General features: G+C 41.9%; 1 protein-coding gene across 3 annotated transcripts in view; it reads left to right on the forward strand.

Annotated features, from left to right (window-relative positions):
• Nucleotides 1–23,202, forward strand: part of ARHGEF25 (Rho guanine nucleotide exchange factor 25) — a 540,759-nt gene that overhangs the window by 363,245 nt on the left and 154,312 nt on the right. The gene's annotated exons all lie outside the window — the stretch shown is intronic.

The following is a 23,202-nucleotide window of genomic DNA, read 5'->3' on the forward strand; positions in this document are numbered from 1 at the left end:
GGCGTCCGTTAGACGTACTACGTTACACCGCAGCATAACGCGGTGTAACGCAGTCCGTTAACGCCACCATTGAGTCCAGTGTCAATGGGCGTGCGCTAGCGATGTGCCGTCATTGAGTGACGGACCCTGGGACGCGGGCTGCAGCGTTTCCAGGTCCGTCACTGCTAGCGCAGATAGAGTATCTGCTAGCTCTATCTGTGCTAGAGTGATGACACATCGGCACTTGCGTTAACAGCAGCTCGTTAATGCATGTGTTGCATGGGCTGCTGTTAACACAATGTGAACCTAGCCTTAGAGTTATGGCTTGTTCACTATCATTAGGAAACGTCAGGTGATAAGAATTTCCCAGCTCTATAAAAACCCAGCCTCCTCTAACTTTGTGCTAAAAAACAGCAGTCATAGGTTCTTCTACGCAGCTGGCTATCATTCTGAAAATTAAAATGATGGAGTCCTGCAAAGCAGGAGAAGGCTATAAGAAAATGCCAAAGCGTGTTGCCCTTTCCTCAGTTCAAATTGTAATTAAGAAACAGTTAACAGGAACAGCGGAAGTCAAGTTAAGGTCTGGAAGACCAAGCAAAATGAGAGCTGCTCATAGGATTTCTGGAGAGGCTTGACTGTACAAGACCTGCTGAAAGATTTAGCAGACTCTGGAGTTGTGGTACATTGTTCTATTGTCCAGAGACACCTGCACAATTATGACCTTCATGGAAGAGTCCTCACCATAAAATTCAGTGTCAGAAGTATGCAAAAGAACATCTAAACAAGCCTGATGCATTTTTGGAAACAAGTGCTGTGGATCAATGAGGTTAAAATAGAACTCTTTGGCAACAATGAACAATGGGATGTGTGGAGAAAAAAGGGCACAGAATGTCATAAAAAGAACCATGGTTGTGGATCAATCATGCTTTGGGGTTGTCTTGCACACAGTGAACATTTCATGCGTCGAGGGAAGAACAGATGTGATTAAATTTCAACAAATTCTTGATTCTTGCAAACATAAAACCACCTGTAAAAAAACTGACGTTGAAAAGAGGATGTCTTTTACAAATGGCTAATGATCCTAAACACACATCAAAATCCACAATAGATGACCTAAAAAAGTGCAAACTGAATGTTTTACAATGACCCTCACAGTCCCCTGATCTGAGTGGAAGCACCTAGAAACTTCGTTAGGGGTAATTCAAAAGATAGGCAAGAGCAGTTACTTGTATAACAGGGATTACAAATGCTGTGAGTCTCTTGAAGGATAAGGAAGTCAACAAATGTTGGCTGGAAAGTAGCATTGTATGAGAATTATGTAATAATTTGCCAACTGCACACTGAGCTAGAGGTAGGATTAGGGAATTAATTGCCATTTGTCATCTGTCATATACGCCATCCAAATTGACAGCCTAGCCTCTTGCTCTCTTCTAAGCCTTGCCTGCATGTCAGTTTTAAATGTGAATGGGATTGTAGGGTTACGGGAAAGCAGCAGAATTGAATTACTCCCAAAATATTACATCACAAAAGTACTTTTATTTAAGTTAGTATGATAAAAGAGCGATTGCTGGATGGGTCTTAATTTTGAAAAAGAAATGAAAATGAATGTACGGTAAATTCACAAATTCTAAAATGAGAATATACCCAGCTACATTTCAAAAGTAAAAGCCATTTTTCATGAGAAAGGTTCACGTATTTAAAGAGGACTTTCCAACTAAACAGGTGATATGTGAACACTAGATGGTGGCCCGATTCTAACGCATGAACATGTATGATCACGGAGATTCCTTCAGATCACAAAAATGGGGGATCTAAGTCTCCAATGAATGGAGCAGTGCATATGTGACCATGGTTTTTATCACTTCTCCATCCATGCAGTAGGAGTAAATGGAGGAGTGGTCATTCATGCACATTATAGCTCCATTGACACGGGACTTTGTGTCCACCATTTTCTGGATTGGTGGGTAACTAGCAGAGTTTATACGTTTTATTTACTAGGTAAGTGCTAAATAAATGTAATGGGAGAACTACTTTAATTTGAGTTCGTATAAAGCAGTTGTCTCTTGAAGACAGCTCCTATTTATTTGTGCTATTAGGGCAAGTAGATATCATTTGAATGGGTGACACGAGCCAGCCACGTATATCATGCAGTAAATGCCTAGCTGATTGTGCCTCCCGGCAAAATCAAAGTTTAGCGACGGTGCTGGGAAGAAGAACCCAGTCAAACAGCTGTTCGCCCTGTGGTCACATCTTCAATTATAAAGTGAATTTACTCTCCAAATATGATACATGTTTTTATATTAACAGTATGTAAGAAAAAAAAGAGGAAGCGCCGTATTTTTTTCGGACTGTAAGACGCATTGGACCATTAGACGCATCTAGGTTTTTAGAGGAGGAAATTAGAAAAAAAAATTGAAGCAAAAAATGTGGTCAATTCATTACTTAGTATCCCCCATCCTGGTATGCATTACCCCCTCATCCCTATCCTGGTATTCATGGCCTCATCTCTGTCCTGGTAATCAGGGACCTATCCTTATCCTGATTGTTCTTTGGTGGTGTGTCTCAGCTCTGGTATTCTATACTGTCACTGTGGGGCATTGGACTTTCTGCCTTGGTGAGGCATAAACGTGACACCTATGCATTATTTTTATTATGTATTCAGGTGGATATATATATATACATATATATACAGCTCTAGCAAAAATTAAAAGACCACTACGTCAAAACCCTGTCATGGGCAGCCCAATCTCCAGACCTGAACCCCACTGAAAACCTCTGGAATGTAATCAAGAGGATGATGAATAGTCACAAACCATCAAACAAAGAAGAACTGCTTACATTCTTGCGCCAGAAGCAGTGTGAAAGACTGGTGGAAAGCATGCCAAGACGCAGGAAAGCTGTGATTACAAATCATGGTTATTCCACAAAATATTGATTTCTGAACACTTCCTGAGATAAAACATTAGTATTGTTGTTTCTAAATGATTATGAACTTGTTTTCTTTGCATTATTTTAGCTCTGAAAGCACTGGCCTTTTTTTTTTAAGACCATTTCTCCTTTTCAGAAAAAAAAATACAAAATGTATTGCTTGGAAATTCGGAGACATGTCAGTAGTTTATGGAATAAATGAACAAATTACATTTTACTCAAAAGTATTCCTCTGAAGAGAAAAATCAGACAAACTGAACATTTTGCAGTGGTCTCTTAATTTTTGCCAGAGCTGTACAGTCATGGCCAGAAGTTTTGAGAATGACACCAAAATTATATTTTCACATGATCTGCTGCCCTCTGGTTTTTTTTAGTGTTTGTCTGATGTTTATATCACATACAGAAATATAATTGCAATCATATTATGAGTACCAATAGGTTATATTGACAGTTAGAATGAGTTATTGCAGCAAGTCAATATTTGCAGTGTTGACCCTTCTTCTTCAAGACCTCTGCAATTCTCCCTGGCATGCTCTCAATCAACTTCTGGACCAAATCCTGACTGATAGCAGTCCATTCTTGCATAATCAATGCTTGCATTTTGCCAGAATTTGTTGGTTTTTTTGTCCACCCGTCTCTTGATGATTGACCACAAGTTCTCAATGGGATTAAGATCTGGGGAGTTTCCAGGCCATGGACCCAAAATCTCTATGTTTTGTTCCATGAGCCATTTAGTTATCACCTTTGCTTTATGGCAAGGTGCTCCATCATGCTGGAAAAGGCATTGTTGGGCGCCAAACTGCTCTTGGACGGTTGGGAGAAGTTGCTCTTGGAGGACATTCTGGTACCATTCTTTATTCAGGGCTGTGTTTTTAAGCAAGACTGTGAGTGAGCCAATTCCCTTGGCTGAGAAGCAACCCCACACATGAATGGTTTCAGGATGCTTTACAGTTGGCATGAGACAAGACTGGTGGGACCGCTCACCTCTTCTTCTCCGAATAAGCTGTTTTCCAGATGTCCCAAACAATCGAAAAGGGGATTCATCAGAGAAAATGACTTTGCCCCAGTCCTCAGCAGTCCACTCCCTGTACCTTTTGCAGAATATCAGTTGGTCCCTGATGTTTTTTCTGGAGAGAAGTGGCTTCTTTGCTGCCCTCCTTGAAACCAGGCCTTGCTCAAAGAGTCTCCGCCTCACAGTGCGTGCAGAAGCACTCACACCAGCCTGCTGCCATTCCTGAGCAAGCTCGGCACTGCTGGTAGTCCGATCCCGCAGCTGAAACAGTTTTAAGATACGGTCCTGGCACTTGCTGGTCTTTCTTGGGCGCCCTGGAGCCTTTTTGACAACAATGGAAGCTCTCTCCTTGAAGTTCTTGATGATGCGATAGATTGTTGACCGAGGTGCAATCTTTGTAGCTGCGATACTCTTCCCCGTTAGGCCATTTTTGTGCAGTGCAATGATGGCTGCACGTGTTTCTTTAGAGATAACCATGGCTAACTGAAGAGAAACAATGATGCCAAGAACCAGCCTCCTTTTAAAGTGTCCAGTGATGTCATTCTTACTTAATCATGACTGATCGCCAGCCCTGTCCTCATCAACACCCACACCTGTGTTAATGGATCAATCACTAAAACGATGTTAGCTGCTCCTTTTAAGGCAGGACTGCAATGATGTTGAAATGTGTTTTGGGGGTTAAAGTTCATTTTCTGGGCAAATATTGACTTTGCAAGTACAGTAATTGCTGTTAAGCTGATCACTCTGACATTCAGGAGTATATGCAAATTGCCATTAGAAAAAATGAAGCAGTAGACTTCGGAAAAATTAATATTTGTCTCATTCTCAAAACTTTTGGCCATGACTGTATATATTGTTTTCTCCTATTGCATAGTGGTTTAGTTTGTATTCTTTTATTGTGTATAACTATGTTTGGTTTTTACTGTGCGGGCACCTCTTGTTGTCGTGTTACCCTTTACCGCTCTTTGCTAAATAAAGCTATTTTAGCCTTATATTAACTGTCCCAGTTTTCTCTTTTGACCACGTTTGGCTTCTTTTTGTTGGTCCTCACAATTTTTCTGAATGGTCCACCATTCATCCACCCAGCAGATGTATATTACCCACACTATAAGAGTCTGTATATATCACCTTGTTTAATCAGACATACAGTTAGGTCCATATATATTTGGACAGAGACAACATTTTTCTAATTTTGGTTATAAACATTACCACAATGAATTTTAAACAAAACAATTCAGATGCAGTTGAAGTTCAGACTTTCAGCTTTCATTTGAGGGTATCCACATTAAAATTGGATGAAGGGTTTAGGAGTTTCAGCTCCTTAACATGTGCCACCCTGTTTTTAAAGGGACCAAAAGTAATTGGACAGATTCAATCATTTTAAATAAAACGTTCATTTTTAGTACTTGGTTGAAAACCCTTTGTAGGCAATGACTGCCTGAAGTCTTGAACTCATGGACATCACCAGACGCTGTGTTTCCTGCTTTTTGATGCTCTGCCAGGTCTTCACTGCGGTGGTTTTCAGTTGCTGTTTGTTGGTGGGCCTTTCTGTCTGAAGTTTAGTCTTTAACAAGTGAAATGCTGCTCAATTGGGCTGAAATCAGGTGACTGACTTGGTCATTCAAGAATATTCCACTTCTTTGCTTTAATAAACTCCTGGGTTGCTTTGGTTTTATGTTTTGGGTCATTGTCCATCTGTAGTATGAAACGACGACCCATCAGTTTTGCTGCATTTGGCTGGATCTGAGCACACCGTATGGCTCTGAATACCTCAGAATTAATTCGGCTGCTTCTGTCCTGTGTCACATCATCAATAAACACTAGTGACCCAGTGCCACTGGCAGCCATGCATGCCCAAGCCATCACACTGCCTCCGCTGTGTTTTACAGATGATGTGGTATGCTTTGGATCATGAGCTGTACCACACCTTCGCCATACTTTTCTCTTTCCATCATTCTAGTAGAGGCTGATCTTGGTTTCATCTGTCCAATGAATGTTCTTCCAGAACTGTGCTGGCTTTTTTAGATGTTTTTTAGCGAAGTCCAGTCTTGCCTTTTTATTGTTGATGCTTATGAGTGGCTTGCACCGTGCAGTGAACCCTCTGTATTTACTTTCATGCAGTCTTCTCTTTATGGTAGATTTGGATATTGATACGCCGACCTCCTGGAGAGTGTTGTTCACTTGGTTGGCTGTTGTGAAGGGGTTTCTCTTCACCATGGAGATTATTCTGCGATCATCCACCTCTGTTGTATTCCGTGGGCGCCCAGGTCTTTTTGCATTGATGAGTTCACCAGTGCTTTCTTTCTTTCTCAGGATGTACCAAACTGTAGATTTAGCCACTCCTAATATTGTAGCAATTTCTCGGTTGGGTTTTTTCTGTTTGTGCAGCTTAAGGATGGCTTGTTTCACCTGCATGGAGAGCTCCTTTGACCGCATGTTTACTTCACAGCAAAACCTTCCAAATACAAGCACCACACCTCAAATCAACTCCAGACCTTTTATCTGCTTAATTGAGAATGACATAACAAAGGGATTGCCCACACCTGTCTGTGAAATTGGCTTGAAGTCAATTGTCCAATTACTTTTGGTCCCTTTAAAAACAGGGTGGCACATGTTAAGGAGCTGAAACTCCTAAACCCTTCATCCAATTTTAATGTGGATACCCTCAAATGAAAGCTGAAAGTCTGAACTTCAACTGCATCTGAATTGTTTTGTCTAGAATTCATTGTGGTAATGTCTATAACCAAAATTAGAAAAATGTCTCTGTCCAAATATATATGGACCTAACTGTATATCTATTGCTGTGTTCAGCACGTGTTTTAAACCATACTATAATCATGCAGCATGGAAGAAGAATTTCTTCTTTGTGTGCAGATGAACATGTGGACCTTGTTATTCTTAAATAGAATCTATCAGCAGGTCTTTGTTATATAATCTGAGGACAGCATGAAGTAGGGCTTAAAACAAAGAATTCAATAATGTGCCACATGTCAGGCTGTTTGCTTTTGTTTACATAGACTGAAGGTTTTATCACCTGGTGATTATCATTGCTGTAACTATCTGGCATGCAGGCATTCGTCCAACTCCACCCTCTCCTGTGATAAGCAGCTCACTGTCTATATACAATGTATATGCAGAGTCTAGTGTTGGAGGGTTAGCTTTCTCAGCTCTGCTGCATTGCTAAATCTAAAACCTATGATTGTGCCAGAATGATTGCTCAAAGTAAACTAAGTTATACATTGCTGGACACAGTCTCTTTGCCTACATCATGCTCCTCTCAGTCTATGTATCAAAAGCCTGCTGACAGATTCTCTTAACATTATTTAACTTTCCCTCTTTCATATCATAAATTGTACTCAGTGGAATGAATTGTAATGTTTCCTTTTAATTTCTTGTGTTCCATAAATCACCATGCATGCTGTGATGTGGTATATCTTCCCACTAACCTGCATGTTTCATTCTTATGATTTGTCATTTTGGCACCCTTAGCAATTTACAGAATTTTCTAGACACACTGGGAATTTATACTGCGGTCTTAAAAAATAATTTACAGAGCTGCTGACAGTTGGTGACTCCCAAACCACTGATCAGTGAGTGCGAGAACGAAGATCAGGCTTCAGATCAACACCTTATCAGCATTGCTACTTTCTTCCACCAGTGCAGTGTTTCCCAAATTCCAGGCCTCACGGCCCCCAACAGATCAGGTTTTCAGGATTTTCTTAGTATTACACAGGTGAGAGAACTAAGAGATCATTTCTGATCTACTATATAATTGTCTAAAGGGTACTTCCATCTGTCTGTCTTTCTGTCTGTCCCGGAAATTCCGCATCGCTGATTGGTCTCACCAGCTGCCTGTCCTGGCTGCCGCGACCAATCAGCAATGGCCACAGCCTGGCCGAGAATTAGTCCCTCCCTAATTCCGTCCAGTCGGTGCCCGGCGCCCGCTCCATACTCCCGTCCAGTCACCGCTCACACAGGGTTAATGCCAGCATTAACGGACCGCGTTATGCCACGGGCAACGCACTCCGTTAATGCTGCTATTAACCCTGTGTGTCCCCAACTTTTTACTATTGATGCTGCCTATGCAGCAAGGAAATGTGCGATACATGAAATGTAAATAGCATAATGGTTTGTGAAATCTATGAAAAAACACATGAGATGCTTAGCACAAGATTTGGCCAAAAGTTGTGAGCCCATCCACCAACGTCAAGGTAATCTCAGATCGGATGGGTACCTGACCTGACTGCCTAGTGTGAACACTTACCTATGGCTAATAACGTGGTAATGCCTGCATTTATAGGAAGGTCGGAACCAACTGTGTTTGGATGTAATTAAAATCACAGCATGTGCTAAGCATCTCATGTGTTTTTTCATATATTTCACAAGCCATTATGCTATTCACATTTCATGTATCGCACATTTCCTTGCTTTAGTACAGTTGAATGCAGCCATTGATCTATTTGCTATGTAAGTCTTTTATGGTTATGCACCAGTTCAGACTAGATTGCTGTTCAGTCAGTTTACCTATATTTACTATGTATTATTTTTTCTGACTTGAACGCCCCGCCCTTCACCATGCTGTGATTTTAATTACATCCAAACACAGTTGGTTCCGACCTTCCTATAAATGCAGGCATTACCATGTTATTAGCCATAGGTAAGTGTTCACACTAGGAAGACAGGTCAGGGACCCATCCGATCTGAGATTACCTTGACGTTTGGTGGATGGGGTCACATTTTTTGGCCAAATCTTTTGCTAAGCATCTCATGTGTTTTTTCATAAATTTCACAAACCATTATGCTATTCACATTTCATGTATCGCACATTTCCTTGCTTTAGTACAGTTGAGTGCAGCCATTGATCTATTTGCTATGTTCCACTACTGAGCATGGACATAAAGTAAAGCACAGATTCATCTCTGACTCCACTGGTCACTACTGAGCATGTACATAAAGTGCAGCACAGATTCATCTCAACTACAACTCCACAGCACTGGTCACTACTGAGCATGTACATAAAGTGCAGCACAGATTCATCTCAACTACGACTCCACAGCTCTGGTCACTGCTGAGCATGGACATAAAGTGCAGCACAGATTCATCTCACCTCTGACTCCACATCACTGGTCACTACTGAGCATGTACATAAAGTGCAGCACAGATTCATCTCAACTACGACTGCACAGCACTGGTCACTACTGAGCATGGACATAAAGTGCAGCACAGATTCATCTCAACTACGACTCCACAGCACTGGTCACTACTGAGCATGGACATAAAGTGCAGCACAGATTCATCTCACCTCTGACTCCACAGCACTGGTCACTACTGAGCATGGACATAAAGTGCAGCCCAGATTCATTTCTGACTCCACAGCACTGGTCACTACTGAGCATGGACATAAAGTGCAGCACAGATTCATTTCAACTAAAAGCCAAGATCCTTATATCAGGAACAGAACAGACATTTATAGGACATTTCATAACTTTCCCAAATTCTTATGAAAACATTTACAGTACATCCTGCATTGTATTACTGTACCCAATGTATTATATGTTTTAGGAGTCGGAGTAGGTCCATTTTAAACTGACTTCAACAAAATGGACACTGACTCCACGAAATCCCTGGTTATTAGGGTAAATTAACACAAGGCATATTTCCTGCAGAAATTCCTATGGCTTTACTGATTCATCTACATAGGATACACAAATGACAACAGTCCCATTAAAAAATGCAAATAAAAATGTAAAAAAACCAATATTACTACAGAAAAATACTGTCTGCAGAGACGATACACCAGTCTTCAGAAATCTCACCCAACGTGCCCCGCTTTGTTTACCAACTAACCTTTTTATTTGCACTAAAGTCTTCATTTTTTTGTGTGGAACCTATCATTATAAAACCATTGCCCCAGCACATCTCCCTGTAGAGATATGTTTTCCGTCAAGATGGTTCGTGCAGTTTTATTATTCTTTCTATTGAGCTGCAGGTTTCCATGGTAACCAGTACAACCCTGAAGTCGTCTTGTGAGTATTATCAGGATACTGTTGATCAAAGACAGTGCTAGTGAAGAACAAGCCTGCGTGTTGTCAGAGCAGCTACATTCATATTGCAAGATCCTGTCCTCTAAGGATTGTGCAGTTTATAGCAAATACCGTATATAACATGGAAATGACATAGAATTCATTTAAAGGGAGTCCCTGCTCCCAGCCACTATTTCTAGCGGTATCCACGGTGACTCCTGGATTCTATTAAGGTGTTTCATGTGGTTGCTTAGTTTGCTGGCTTTTAAAAATGACATCTCATACACAAATGAGTCAGGACTTTTTATCTCTTACCTTGGATTGGTCCAGCCTCACATACTGTAATCATGCCTCTCCTGGGTGTGATGGATATCCTCCAAATTAGCCACGTCTTGTAGGTCTCATGCCTGCGACATGCTAGCAATCTAACAATTCAAATCACATTTTTATTTTAAATACGGTATGATTTTAGAATTTGGTGACAGTGGATTTTTTTTTCTAATCTTTTAATTCACCCACGTAAAAAAATCTTGAACTAGTCCCAATTTTACACTCGCCTGTGAAGCATTTATAATAGGCCGGTGCTACTTGTTGTCTGTTGCTCACTTTTCAGCTTTGCTGTATAGATTAGTACAGAATGAACTATACAGGTGAATCCGCGCGTTTTTTCCGCAGCATGTTGAATGTCCCATTGATTAACATTGTGTGCCCAGCGCACTGTACATTTGAGGCAATTCCACGCATCCAAAAACCGCAACGTGTGCACATACCCTTATGCTATTTTTGATCAAAAAGAGTATTACTAAGACCTCTGTGTTATTTAGATGCACTTTTGCTTTTTACTTATTTAGGTATAGCAGAGTTTTTGTTCATTTTGTTTCTTGTAGGTTTTATGAAAGAACATAGTCATCTAGGCACAGATGAAGATTGATAGAGAACATGTGGTACCATTCTGTACTACAGAGCGACGCTTCTAAATAGCTAATGTACTTTTGTGATACTGTTGTCTTACCAGTGTGCCAGGATTCCCAAGGTCCCGCAATGCCTGCACTTGAGGGAAGAGACATAGGGAATCAGAAAAACTATACTATATTTCTGATTTGAGTTATTTGCTAATATTATTATTATACCCACTACATAATGGGACAGGATCTTGGAGATGGGAATACCCCTTTAATCCCTCATGTCATTATTAATTATTAAGGATGATTACCTATGTAAAGCGCTGCGGAATATGTTGGCGCTATATAAATAAAGATTATTATTATTATTATTATTATTATATACAGTATAGTAGAAGACTTTTTTTTCTCTAATTCAATCGCCATTTGTGGTGGTCGTCAGTCCCAATGTTTCTATTATGTGAGGATGGTGTTAAGAAAAGCATTTATCTCCTCTCCGGCTCTGAACGCCTGTTTGGCCAGTCATATCACAACAGGATGTATCCATTCAGCTCTAGTAAATTAAATTTGCAATTAAAATATTAGATTTCATTGAAACAGCATTTCACTATATTCAAGACGTAACGTTCATCGAGAAGGACGACAATGAAAAGGCTTTATATCTCACTTAGTTTTTAATTAAATTGCTGTTCATAAAATAAACATATGCTCTCAATTAACCTTTTGTGACCCAGAGTGCAAAATATACCTGGATAAATTCTTGTATTAACCATTTAGATGTGTTATAATGGGTAATAATTACCATATGAACTTTATGGATATTTTAACCCCTTTACCCCCAAGGGTGGTTTGCATGTTAATGACCAGGCCAATTTTTACAATTTTGACCATTGTCCCTTTATGAGGCTACTAGATGATGGCCCAATTCTAACGCATCGGGTATTCTAGAATATGCATGTCCACATAGTATATTGCCCAGCCACATAGTATATTGCCCAGCCACGTAGTATATTGCCCAGCCACGTAGTATATTGCCAAGCCACATAGTATATTGCCCAGCCACATAGTATGTTGCCCAGCCACATAGTATATTGCCCAGCCACAGAGTATGTTGCCCAGCCACGTAGTATGTTGCCCAGCCACGTAGTATATTGCCCAGCCACGTAGTATATTGCCCAGCCACGTAGTATATTGCCCAGCCACATAGTATATTGCCCAGCCACATAGTATGTTGCCCAGTGACGTAGTATACAGCACAGACACGTAGTATACTGCCCAGCCACGTAGTATATTGCCCAGCCACATAGTATATTGCTCAGCCACGTAGTATATTGCCCAGCCACATAATATATATTGCCCAGTGACGTAGTATACAGCACAGACACGTAGTATACTGCCCAGCCACGTAGTATATTGCCCAGCCACGTAGTATATTGCCCAGCCACGTAGTATATTGCCCAGCCACATAGTATGTTGCCCAGCCACATAGTATGTTGCCCAGCCACATAGTATGTTGCCCAGCCACATAGTATATTGCCCAGCCACATAGTATGTTGCCCAGCCACGTAGTATATTGCCCAGCCACGTAGTATATTGCCCAGCCACGTAGTATATTGCCCAGCCACGTAGTATATTGCACAGCCACATAGTATATTGCCCAGCCACGTAGTATGTTGCCCAGCCACGTAGTATATTGCCCAGCCACGTAGTATATTGCCCAGCCACGTAGTATATTGCCCAGCCACGTAGTATATTGCACAGCCACGTAGTATATTGCACAGCCACATAGTATATTGCCCAGCAGCCACGTAGTATATTGCCCAGTCACGTAGTATACAGCACAGAGCCACGTAGTATACAGCACAGACACGTAGTATACTGCCCAGTCACGTAGTATATTGGCCAGTCGCGTGGTATGCACCATATCCCTGTTAAAAAAAAGAATTAAAATAAAAAATAGTTACATACTCACCTTCCGGAGCCTCTGGATCGAAGCGGCGGGTTACCGATGCTCCTCGCGCGCTCCGGTCTGAAGAGTGCATTGCGGTCTCGCGAGATGATGACGTAGCGGTCTCGCGAGACCGCACGGCATCATCTCGCGAGAAGGCAATGCATGGAGCGTCGCGAGGAGCATCGGTAACCGGCTGCTTCGATCCGGGGGCCAACGGAGGGTGACTATATAACTATTTTTATTTTTTTTTAATCATTTTTAACATTAGATATTTTTACTATTCATGCTGCATAGGCAGCATGAATAGTAAAAAGTTGGTCAAACAGGGTTAATAGCAGCGTTAACCGAGTGCGTTACACCGCGGTCAACGCTGCCATTAACCCTGTGTGAGCGCTGACTGTAGGGGAGTATGCGGGCGCCGGGCACTGACTGCGGGGAGTAAGGAGTGGCCATTTTCTTCCGGGCTGTGCCCATTGCTGATTGGTCGTGGCTGTTTTGCCACGACCAATCAGCGACTTGGATTTCCATGACAGACAGAGGCTGCGACCAATCAATATCCGTGACAGACAGACAAAGACAGACAGACGGAAGTGACCCTTAGACAATTATATATATAGATAACTCTGGAACGCTTCAACGGATCTCGGTGATTCTGACATTTTCTCGTGACATATTGTACTTCATGATAGTGGTAACATTTCTTTGATATTACCTGCGTTTATTTGTGAAAAAAACTTTTTGAAAATTTCGCAATTTTCCAACTTTGAATTTTTATGCAATTAAATCACAGAGATATGTCACACAAAATACTTAATAAGTAACATTTCCCACATGTCTACTTTACATCAGCACAATTTTGGAACCAAAATTTTTTTTTGTTAGGGAGTTAAGGGTTAAAGGTTGACCAGCAATTTCTCATTTTTACAACACCATTTTTTTTAGGGACCACATCTCATTTGAAGTCATTTTGAGGGGTCTATATGATAGAAAATAACCAAGTGTGACACCATTCTAAAAACTGCACCCCTCAAGGTGCTGTAAACCACATTCAAGAAGTTTATTAACCCTTCAGGTGCTTCACAGGAATTTTTGGAATGTTTACGGTATATACTCGAGTATAAGCCGAGATTTTCAGCCCACTTTTTTGGGCTGAAAGTCCCCCTCTCGGCTTATACTCAAGTCATACCCAGGGGTCGGAAGGGAAGGGGGGTGCTGTCTAATTATACTCACCTACTCCTGGCCCGGTCCCTGCAGGTCCCTGGCTTCCCCGGCATCAGCAGCTTCTTCCTGTACTGAGCGGTCACATGGTACCGCTCATTACAGTAATGAATATGCGGCTCCACCTCCCATGAAGGACGCTGATACCCCATATGTTGGGGTAAACGCCTGTTTGGGCGCACGGGAGAGCTCAGAAGGGAAGGAGCACTGTTTTACTTTTTCAACGCAGAATTGGCTGGAATTGAGATCGGACGCCATGTCGCGTTTGGAGAGCCCTGATGTGCCTAAACAGTGGAAATCCCCCAATTATAACTGAAACCCTAATCGAACCCTAACCACACCCCTAACCCTGACACAACCCCTAACCCTAATGCCAACCCTATTGCCAACCGTAAATGTAATCCAAACCCTAACCCTAACTTTAGCCCCAACCCTAACTGTAGCCTTAACCCTAGCTCCAACCCTAACCCTAGCCCTAATGGGAAAATGGAAATAAATACATTTTTTTAATTTTTCCCTAACTAAGGGGTAGATGAAGGGGGGTTTGATTTACTTTTATAGCGGGTTTTTTAGCGAATTTTTATGATTGGCAGCCGTCACACACTGAAAGACTGAAAGACTCTTTTTATTGCAAAAAATATTTTTTGTGTTACCACATTTTGAGAGTTATAATTTTTCCATATTTGGGTCCACAGAGTCATTTGAGGTCTTGTTTTTTGCAGGACAAGCTGACGTTTTTATTGGTAACATTTTTGGGCACGTGACATTATTTGATCGCTTTTTATTCCAATTTTTGTGAGGCAGTATGACCAAAAACCAGCTATTCATGAATTTCTTTTGGGGGAGGCGTTTATACCGTTCCACGTTTGGTAAAATGAATAAAGTAGTTTTATTCTTCGGGTCAGAACAATTACAGCAATACCTCATTTATATCTTTTTTTATGTTTTGGCGCTTTTATACGATAAAAACTATTTTATAGAAAAAATAATTATTTTTGCATCGCTTTATTCTGAGGACTATAGCTATTATTTTTTCTTTGATGACGCTGTATGGTGGCTCGTTTTTTGCGGGACAAGATGTTTTCAGAGGTACCATGGTTATTTATATCCGTCCGCATCATGTTATAATGTAAGATCGCTGATCTGACACTTTGCTGTGCACTGTGTCAGATCAGCGATCTGACGTGCACTCCTGCAGGCTTACCAGCGCTTGCTCTGAGCAGGCGCAGTGAGGCCACCTCCCTGCAGGACCCGGATGCAGCCCTGCGAGCCATTTTGGATCCGGGCCTGCTGCAGAGAGGAGGAGGTAAGAGACCCTTGCAGCGCGTTGATCCAGGGGTCTCAGGGAAGCACGCAGGAGCCCCCTCCATGCGCGATGCTTCCCTATACCGCCGGAACACTGCGATCATGTTTGATCGCAGTGTGCCGGGGGTTAATGTGCCGGGGGCGGTCCGTGATCGCTCCTGGCACATAGTGCCGGATGGCAGCTGTGATAGTCAGCTGACACCCGGCCGCTCTCCCCCCGTGAGCGTGGCCGATCGCATATGACGTACTATCCCGTCGGTGGTCATACGGGCCCACCCCACCTCGACGGGATAGTACATCTAATGTCTGAAAGGGGTTAAAGGGAATCTGTAACTAGATATTTGCTTCTTTATCTGAGAGTAGCTTGGGATAGGGGCAGAGACCCTGATTTCAGCGATATGTCACTTACTGGGCTCTTTGCGCAGGTTTTGATAAAATCACTATTGTAACTTAAAGTTCACCGTATAATCCCACACTCACCACTGATTGGCAGTTTTCTGTGTACACTGTGATTAGTCGGAAAGCTGCCAATCAGTGGTGGGGGCGGGTTATACAGACCTCATGAATATGGAGGACTACATGGCGGCAGGTTTACTAGTCCTCTAGTGATAATCTCCTGCTGATAAAATAGTGTTTTATCAAAAGTACAGCAAGTAGCACAACCCCTACATTAGGCTGCTCATAGATTAGGTAGAAAGAACCGGGTGACTCATTCCCATTAAACCAGAACTGATGAGTCGGTAAGCCAAACCTCCGACTCCTCAATTTCCATAACAACTCGGACTCCACCAAAATGAGCTCCGACTCCACAGCCCTACATTAAACTTTAGATAACTACTAGTAATCCAGTCTTTTACTCATTGTAATCCATGATTCATATTTCCATACATTAACATTAGTTCCTGCTCCGTCAGATCCTTCTCTTTTCCCACCATAGATATGAGCAAAGGCAAGAAACCACTCATCTTGTAGGACATTTAAGATACATTAGACTTCTGGAGACAGATAGACATCTGCAGGAACCAGTCCCACTTTCTTATTAACTTCCCGTGAAGACATAGATATTAGTGAAAAAAATTCATGAAGTTACTGTAATTTCCCCTCGGAATTGTAAAGGATTATTGTCTACAAGGACGCATTGGATTAAAGATGTAAACATTGCTAGAATATACTGTACCAGCTCCAATGTCACATTTCAAGGAATGTCTTCATAATTCTTTATGACCTGTCCCACAATGTCTTACGAAGAATCATGATGCTTGATCAGCCATTATTGACAATGTGCCTATGATCTCTTTATTTTCTCTGGAAATCTTTGGGTAACTTTCTTGTTTTCCCTTTGCAAAGAAGCCTCCAATTAAGTTTCAGTCTTTTTTTTCTCCATGTTAGATCTGACATCTGATTTTACTTTTGTGTGACATTGGACCTTTTGTGTAGCTTAATCAAGTCCATAAGTTTATGTTATACCCAGTAACGGCTATGTAAACTTTTAATGAATAGTACTTTGACTGGTTTTCCAGTATGGAAAAAATCCTACCTTTTGGCAATGAGTTTTGTATTCACTGAAGCTAACCCAAAACCTAATGCTGGCACATTTAGTTTAAATCAAACCTCAGTTGACATCAGATCAATTTCAGGAAAAAATTCAGGAATTCATTGAAATACAAAGACTAAAATACTACGCCCGCAGAGCAAGATGATTTTTTTTTTCTTTTCTAGCCCACATTCCAGGAATTTGGGGTCTCAGACTTGGCTCCTATTGGTACTACCTCCACATTTTCTTGAAACGAAGTTTTAATGAAAATAAAACAAAAAACAAAATACAGAACTGATGACTACTTTTTTAACGACCCTTTTTTTTCTTTTTAGCAGATTAAAAAGAAGTATGGGAAACCTCTTAAAGGGAATCTGTCAGCAGGTTTTTGCTACCTCATCTGAGAGCAGCATGAGATAGGCAAAGAGGAGCTGAACGCAATGATGTATCACTTAGATTACTGGGTGCAGCCGTTCTGACACAATCAGAGCTTTTAGATTTAGAATGAAGCAGAGCTGAGAAAGATAACCCCGCCCACACCAGGCTCTCTATTTGCATAGACAGTGATGTGCTTAGTTGCCGAACCTTTGACAAGTAACACATACCTGAATTCTGTGTTTCAGCCTCTATCTCCTTTTGTCTTCAGATTACATAGCAAAAACCTGCTGACAGGTTCCATTTAAAGGTTTTTCTAACAAAGACTGTCTCTTTTTTTGTCTATTTTCTGCAAATCCTACTCAGCACTGCTTGGCAGCCAACTGTTACAGCCGATTGAAAGCTACAATCAGCCGTACATTTTCTTGCAGATGCTACTGCAGGGAAAATGTAATATTGCCCTCCAGCCATTCAAAGGAATTAAATATTTGGATGTGCCAGGCTTGTCAAAGCAAGAGCTGCTCTTAGGTTCTTAGAAGACATTACATGGATAAGCACTAATAGGACATATATACTGCTCAAAAAATAAAGGGAGCACTTAACCAACAGACTATAACTCCAAGTAAATCAAACTTCTGTGAAATCAAACTGTCCCCTTAGGAAGCTACACTGTTTGACAATCAATTTCACATGCTTTTGTGCAAATGGAATAGACAACAGATGGAAATTATTGGCAATTATCAAGACACACTCAATAAAGGAGTGGTTCTGCAGGTGGGGACCACAGACCACATCTCAGTACCAATGCTTTCTGGCTGATGTTTTGGTCACTTTTAAATGTTGGTTGTGCTTTCACACTCGTGGTAGCATGAGACGGACTCCACAACCCACACAAGTGGCTCAGGTAGTGCAGCACATCTAGGATGGCACATCAATGCGAGCTGTGGCAAGAAGGTTTGCTGTGTCTGTCAGTGTAGTATCCAGAGGCTGGAGGTGCTACCAGGAGACAGGCCAGTACACCAGGAGATGTGGAGGGAGCCATAGGAGGGCAACAACACAGCAGCAGGACCGCTACCTCAGCCTTTGTGCAAGGAGAAACAGGAGGAGCACTGCCAGAGCCCTGCAAAGTGACCTCCAGCAGGCCACAAATGTGCATGTGTCTGCACAAAGGGTTAGAAACCGACTCCATGAGGATGGTCTGAGTGCCCGATGTCCACAGATGGGGGTTGTACTTGCAGCCCAACACTGTGCAGGACGCTTGGAATTTGCCAGTGAACACCAGGATTGGCAAATTCACCACTGGCGCCCTGTGCTCTTCACAAATAAAAGAAGGTTCACACTGAGCACATGTGACAGAACGGACAGAGTCTGGAGACACCGTGGAGAGCGATCTGCTGCCTGCAACATCCTTCAGCATGACTGGTTTGGCAGTGGGTCAGTAATAGTGTGGGGTGGCATTTCTTTGAAGGGACGCACAGCCCTCCATGTGCTCGCCAGAGGTAGCTTGACTGCCATTAGGTACCGAGATGAGATCCTCAGACCCCTTGTGAGACCATATGCTGTTGCGGTTGGCCCTGGGTTTCTCCTAATGCAGGACAATGCCAAACCTCATGTGGCTGGAGTATGTCAGCAGTTTCTGCAAGATGAAGGCATTGAAGCTATGGACTGGCCCGTCCGTTCCCCAGACCTGAATCCGATTGAACACATCTGGGACATCATGTCTCGCACCATCCACCAACGTCACATTGCACCACAGACTGTCCAGGAGTTGGCAGATGCTGTAATCCAGGTCTGGGACTAGATCCCTCAGGAGACCATCCGCCGCCTCAACAGGTCATGCCCAGGCGTTGTAGGCAGATCATACAGGCACGTGGAGGCCACACACACTACTGAGCATCATTTCCTTGTTTTGACGCATTTCCACTGAAGTTGGATCAGCCTGTAACTTCATTTTCCACTTTGATTTTGATTATCATTCCAACTCCTGACCTCCGTGGTGTATTAGTTGTGATTTACATTGATAATTTTTAGGTTTTATTGTTCTAACACATTCCACTATGTAATGAATAAAGATTTACAACTGGAATATTTCTTTCAGTGATACCTATGATGTGGGATTTTAGTGTTCCCTTTATTTTTTTGAGCAGTGTAGAAGCAGGTTATCTTGATTAGTTAAGAATCTTTAAGACATTCTTATACTGTGCATAAGCTGAGATTTTACTCTGACTTTTTATTTCTATGAAACCTTTAGCGGTGTATTTTAATCCTCTATAAATCACGTTTAATTGTGAGTGATTTTTCTATAAGGGATTACTAATAATTTCCCATATACCGGTAATTATTTCCAGAAATAGACTCCATTATGCATTTCATTCATACAATTGCAAGGTGATAAAATCCATGCTGCGCTTTAGCTTTTAATGCATCAGGTTCCAGAATGACTTAATACAATAATACTGAACATTTTCGCTCTTTGAATGTCTCTAATACAAGAACAATCACCATGAAAGCTAATGCCCTTACAAGTCTTCACTTAGAAATTAGAGATAATGAAGACCAGTTCTGAGCTCTCTGGATCCCAGGAGGATCGTTGGTCATGCTGACAGCTTGGCAGTTTTCATCTCTGATTGAGCTCTACTTCACGGAGCAGTTTTATAACATCAGTAAAATGGGCATTGAATCACTAACTAATTGAATGTTCTCATATCGTCTCTTGGCAGATATTGTGTTGTACATACTCACTTAGATACAAGCTCCCTGTTCAGTACACTTTATTCATTTGAACTTGTTCTTTAGCAATAGTGTCATTTCCTAAATGGCACTAAACTTGCACATATAGAGATAAAAATGGTTTAATGACTAACCAAACTTTTTTTTTCAATTATCCACCAGTAGTAATGAGCATACTCGTTGCTCGGGTGGTCTCCTTGTATTTAACTGCTCGGAGATTTCGTTTTCGTTGCCTCAGCTGCATGATTTATGGCTGCTAGACAGCTTGAATACATGTGGGGATTCCCTAGCAATCAGGCAACCCCCACATGTACTCAGGCTGGCTAATAGCTGTAAATCATGCAGCTGAGTCAACAAAACCGAAATCTCTGAGCAGTTACAAATACTCGAAGACCACCTGAGCGTGGTCGGGAAAACCCAAGCAACGAGTACACTCGCTCATCACTATCCACCAGGCATTGCTAAGTTCAGAATTTTTGTAATTATACTTCACTACCTTATTTTGCTTCCTTCGCTCCCAAACACTATGCTGTACTCCTGTTTCAATGACAGTTCATGCTCCTTTAGGAGCTGCTTTCAACTGCTGCTCAGCAAGGTCCATATTCAAGCAATCTATGCATGGGAATTCCCTATCTGAGTAGGAGGGTTGAGAGTTGGGAGAAAAAAGCTTAAAGATGTTGTTCAATAAACCATTCTCAATCTGCATGTTTGCAACCATTAAAATAACAGTTATCCTCACCTCCTGTTCTGGTGCCATTTGAGCAATGTCGGCACTCCTATTCCCAGGCCTCACATGAGGTTGTTGTGTTACGCGAGCCTGGTGTCTAATCAGTGTCTGCTTTACTATCCCCACCTTTAGACGTGTGCAAAATTAAGAGGAAATTAGGGCTACTCTGAATCTTCTTGATGTTCGATTTGTCCAAAAGTGGGGACAGTGATGGCATCGCTGATTGGGTGTAGGGCTCACGTGATGTGACAACCTCATGTGAGCCCCGGTAAAGTGAATATCGACACGGCTGGAACAAAAGTCACAATCTAGAGAGCTTCTCTTCATAGCGGTCTGCTAGACTTTGTGCTAATGCACCAAATTGGCAGACAGCTGCTAGCCACATAACATGGACCACACGAGACCAGAGGTTTGGGACCCCTGTTTTAGTGTGTGAATGTTTTCTGAGATGCAGTTAAAAGCAGCTTTTAAAATATCATAATCTGGGCATTGAAACAGCTTTGCAGTTTAGAGCAAAATAAAGCAAAATAAGGTGATAAATTATATTACAAAAATATATATTATATTACAAAAATTCATAACAGCTCAATGCCTAGAAGATAATTGTATAAGTAGTATTAAGTCACTCTTTAAACATATAAAATACTTACCGTATTTCAATCTTAAGGGGACTATACATATTAGATGAATGTCCTTTGAACTTTTTAAAAATTTATGCAGGAGCAGCCGACCAGCTAATGATTCCCGTGATGGGGAAAAGAAGGTTTTCAAGATTATACTGTATATTGAACACAATGGAGCAGTGAAACACCAAATAATTTTGGTTTTATGGGAGATAATATTCCGTTGGGGGTTTGACAGTGGATTACATCCCACTGCTTATTGAGAACATATGCACGCTCGGCCTAGCGTACGTATGGGGTTTTTCAGGAGGAACAGCTGTTAGGTAAACTGTTAGGTAAACAGCTATCACAGGCTACTTTCACACTAGCGTCGGAATCTCCCCGTCGCAATGCGTCGGGAGAGAGATTCCGACGCTAGCGTTTAGCGCATTGCACAATGGAGGCAGCGGATGCATTTCTCCAGCGCATCCGCTGCCCCATTGTAAGGTGCGGGGAGGTGGGGGCGGAGTTCCGGCCGCGCATGCGCGGCCGGAAAAAGCGGTCCTTCAGGAGCAAAAAAACGTTACTTGTAGCGTTTTTTGCTCCCGACGGTCCACAGAAGCACGACTCATCCGTCGCAAATGCGTCGTCAATACAAGTCTATGGGGAAAAAACGCATCCTGCAAGCACTTTTGCAGGATGCGTTTTTTCTGCAAAACGACGCATTGTGACAGATTGCAGAAAACGCTAGTGTGAAAGTAGCCTAATATGTATGGCCTGCTTTACTCACATACATTTATTGCTATATCCTGCTCTCAGTGACGGACTCTGGTGCCAGGCGCCTTCCAGTAACCAACTCCAGGGCCCCACTTTTCAACTACATGCAAATGTGACATTATCCTCAATCCCAAATTTATATAGCAATGAACTGTGTAGATTGTTAAATTAGTAAGATGTTGCCTTTGTCTGTTCATAGTGATACAAGTATATTGTGCCAAGTACTGCTCATATCAGAGAGTGGTGGTTCACTCTTGCACAAGGGCCCACCCGAGGATTCCCCTGTTCTCCTGTAGGCCAGTCCGAGCCTGCACTGTATATAAACAGCACAGTACTTTCAGCTTGGTAATACCGTACAGGTGCACCTGTTGGATTGGACATTGCTTTATTACTGTGAGATCTGTGCCACATTTTGGTCTATGATTTTTCCAGAGCTCACTCCGTGGGTCTTTTTCTCGTTCTGACATTATTAGCCTCTCTCTGTCTTGTCTGTTCATCTATCTCTGGATAAATATTACATGACAGTGGCACGCTGGGCTTGACGCTTACACATCTCTTGTCTTTCGCACCAGTGATGAACACATGGTTCTTCTCCGTAGTCGCGGGTTGCCATGGTGACATGTCCTGCAGTGGAATTCCGCCCACACAGGTCTGAGTCAGTCATGATATGACCCGGGCCTCGTACCCCGTTCTTTTACTTCACTAAAGTCAGGTCCCACGTTTTATGATTCAGCTCCCAATCACTCATACATTTTTCCACTAACAATAATGCAGAAATAAGCCGTCCTTTTAATAATCATTGATTTAGTGAGTGGCGCAGATCATGCCAAGTCTTTGCAGCATGGCAAGGAAATAAACCCGTGTATGTGGGTCATTATAAACTGCATTGTTACAAAGAAGATGTCATAGGATTGATGCACATTTCTTATGGCATGTGAGAAAATCCAATTGGTCGCGTCTTATGGACATTAACAACAAACTAAGAGTATTGTATGAACAGTATCATTTTCGCCAGAATTTCTGTGGATTTTCACCATGAATTTTGTTACCGAGTGATAAATAAATTGAATTATGATATCTGTATAAATAAATCTCTACATCTGTCACAATCTGAAACACTTGCGCTTGTAGTAAAAAAA

The sequence above is a fragment of the Ranitomeya imitator genome, chromosome 3, assembly GCF_032444005.1.
Source record: "Ranitomeya imitator isolate aRanImi1 chromosome 3, aRanImi1.pri, whole genome shotgun sequence".
Lineage (NCBI taxonomy): Eukaryota > Metazoa > Chordata > Amphibia > Anura > Dendrobatidae > Ranitomeya > Ranitomeya imitator.